The sequence below is a fragment of the Zingiber officinale genome, chromosome 6A (assembly GCF_018446385.1).
Source record: "Zingiber officinale cultivar Zhangliang chromosome 6A, Zo_v1.1, whole genome shotgun sequence".
Lineage (NCBI taxonomy): Eukaryota > Viridiplantae > Streptophyta > Magnoliopsida > Zingiberales > Zingiberaceae > Zingiber > Zingiber officinale.
The window spans coordinates 124693473-124697028 of NC_055997.1; the positions used below are offsets into that span (position 1 = coordinate 124693473).

The 3556-nt window shown below is 31.0% G+C and overlaps 1 pseudogene; it reads left to right on the forward strand.

The window, feature by feature from the left end:
- The first annotated feature begins 960 nt into the window (after nucleotides 1-960).
- Nucleotides 961-1109, forward strand: LOC121999025 (annotated as a pseudogene).
- The last annotated feature ends 2447 nt before the right edge of the window (nucleotides 1110-3556 follow it).

Below are 3556 nucleotides of genomic sequence, written 5' to 3' on the forward strand. Positions count from 1 at the left end.
TCACAAATAAATATTTATTTTATTGATAGAAATTTAAAAAGAAAATATTAATTAATGATATATCTATTTTTAATAATCAAATAAAATTGAAGTCACGAATAAATATTTACTTTATTGATAGAAATTTAAAAAGAAAGTATTAAGGGGTGTTTGGTTGATGGGTTTGGGAATGAAGGAATGGAATGATAGTAAAAGATGGTGTTTGGATTGTGGGTTTGGGAATGACAATTTGGGAATGATTTCTAGATTTATGGGAATCAACCAAACTCATATAATTAACTATGTGAGTTTCATTTCTATTCTTATTCCCATTACACCTTACTATCAAACTCATACTCATAGTCATTCTCATCATTTAACCAAACGTCACCTTAATTAATGATATATGTATTTTTAATAATTAAATATCTATAAAATTTCTTATTTTAATATATATACAAAATGCTAATGATATGATGCCATTAACAACTTATCTCATCAATTATTTACTCTGAATTTTTATATTAATCATTTAGGGGGTGTTTGGTTGATGGGTTTGGGAATGAGAGAATGGAATGATAGTAAAAGATAGTGTTTGGATTGTGGGTTTGGGAATCATATTTTGGGAATGATTACCATATTTATGGGAATCAACCAAACCCATATAACTTGATGGGTTTCATTTCCATTCCTATTCTCATTCCACCCTACTATCAAACTCATACTCATAATCATTCTCATCATTTAACCAAACACCCCCTTAATATCTTACTATCTTTAAAATTTAAAATTAACTTACGTTAATGTACGTTTTCCTCTTTTCATATTGAAAATAATTTATGATTTATTAGTAATTTTTAATTATTTTTTATATAAAAAATATATATTATCATTATTCTTTTTAGTTTCACATCTTAGGATTGATAAGATCATGAGTGGGAAAACTTCTATAAGTATCTTGGGCCTATGATGTTAGAAAGTATATCTTTCTCAGCCTTTTAGCTAAGATCAAGTGTAATATCTTAAATTAATTTTTTATAAGGGAGAGTTTATCACAGTAGCTTGTTACTAGGGTTCTCGAATATTATTCTTGTATTGTACTATTATTGTATAAGTATGATGTACCCTTATCAAGTCCAATTTATAGGATCGGAATATTAATTTATGTGTATTCATAGATTATATTACATATGTAACGAGTGTGAGCAATGGTTAGTTACTATTAAAATTTTATTGTTTACCAATATTAATTGCTTGATTATTAATTTATTTTCCATATATTCAACAAGTAGAGATTTAAATTTAATAAATGAAATATAACCAGATATAATTTATTTTTTATATATGTCAAGTAAACGTTTAACTTATTTTAACACACCAGCACTATTGATTTTTTAAAAACTAACATCACAATTTAAACACTAATATCATTTATCATTATGGTCTAATTTTTTTAAAATAATAAAAAAATACATATTTGGACTCCAAAGCATAGTACAAATTCACAGGAGTTGTAAAAGGATCAATTGAAGTTCTCAAAATTCATTAATATAATCAAAACTCATTAATGTATAATAGAATATGGTAGTACAATGAAAATGAAAGTATTTATCATGTTCATATCTGATTACGACCGTCCCTGAGGTTTAAAAGAATTTAATATTCTGATTTCTCTTCTGCATGTAGGTGTTGTTGTTGTTGATCATGAAGACATTATAAACTTTGATTTTTTTTTTCCCTAAGAACAAGTTGCTTAACTTATTGAAAGTTATTAGTGTTGGTATTTGCTCACGTTGGGGTATATTAACATGCAAAGGTGGATCATCAAATCATAGGATCATGACTTATCAGGGGCGTAGCCACCTTAATTAAGGAGAGGTGGTGCGGCCGTCCCCTCTCACATTTTATTAAAAAATTATATATATATATATATATATATATATATATATATATATCATTTAATGTCGAAAATTGAAATTGATCATATATTTGAAAGTTCATGACCTAAATTATCTATTGGTACCACTTCTATGAGGAAATATCACGATTTGGAATGTTAAGTATTGAATTTTAAAAATAAAATATATAATAATAAATGAATGAACTAAATCGTAGGGCACAAAGTAAGGAAGCTAAATTAAAATTGAATCGAGTTTGAAGTAAATTCGATGGGTAGATATGGAGATAAGTATTATGTTGATTTAAATGGGAATTGATTTGAAGTTGAGTTATGATCGAACCAAATTTAATGTTTAAACGAGTTTGAACGATTTAAAAAGAATTAGGATATTTTTGACGAAATCTTTCATTTTTTTTTCTCTCCTTCTTCTCCCTATGCATGTTTTATTCCAACCGTACCATATGCCACCCTTTCGCTCATTCCTCTCTTTTATTTTTTTTTCCTCTTCTTCCTGATTTGCTTCTTCTCCTTTTCTTCTCCAACGTTAGTAAACCTACAATTTTTTCCTCTCCTCTTCTAAAGCACAAGAGCTTTTTTCTTCACCTTTCTCTTCTCCAGCAAGCAAGAAATGCAACACTAGTTGCTGCCCTCTTCTAGCAACAAGATCAAGCAACCATCAACCCTCCTATCTTCTTTCTCTTCTGGTATTTTTTAGGATTTTATTGGCACATCAAAATAGTCATGTCTTGTCTTACCTTGCTCTCTTTGTGTTATTGCCGAGCTCATCGAAACTAGTCAAGATTGCTAATGAAGAAAGTAAAGTTCTCCTTTTTTTTGCTTCTTCCTTTCTATTTTATCTTCTCTATTTTTCTCAAAAACAATGATCTTCCAAGAGTTGTAAGTTATTCCTTCCTTGTTTTATGAATTTTTAAAAATTGCCCCTTCTAATTGAAAATCCTGGCTACGCCCCTGTGACTTATTATCTACACCTCCTCATCTCCATTATAACATGCAAAGATGGATCATGAGATCATGGTCCATTATCTATACCTCCTCATCCCCATTCTCCTCATAATATGCATGAGACTATAAAGGGTCTTGGGGCATTGAAGCGAGGTAAGTGTGGAAAAATTATGGAAGGGAAGAGAGGTTGCTGTTGATCGCAAGGCTGCTGATCGCTTACAGAGAAGTAGATCATTCGCAATCGAAGATCACCGAGTCGAGAGTTGAGACATTATGAAGTAATGTTAATAGTTCTATACTTGTGACCATTATCTCGACTATGAGTTGTTTGTAGTTTTTGGAGTTTACAACAACGTCGATTGAGGTATATCAAGAACTCAATTCATTTTGAATTTGTAATCTATTATATGCTTTTGCTATGTTGAAACAAATTCGACATTGGTATCGACATTGATATCAGAGCTAGGTTCAAAGGAAGCTCCCTAATCGGGAGACCATTGGAGTTGATGGTGTGATGGTCGATCTAGCCGACGAGGAACGGTTCTTCACCGTCGAGCTCGACGATGTCCTCCTTAGCTAAGAGTTCTGTGATGGACTTTGAAAGGGGAGAGAACACATATCGTGTCGTGTGCCAGCGCCAAGACATGGGTCGACGAACAGTGTTTGTTGCAACATAAATTGTAGTGGCAAAAGCATGAATCGTGGGCACCGATG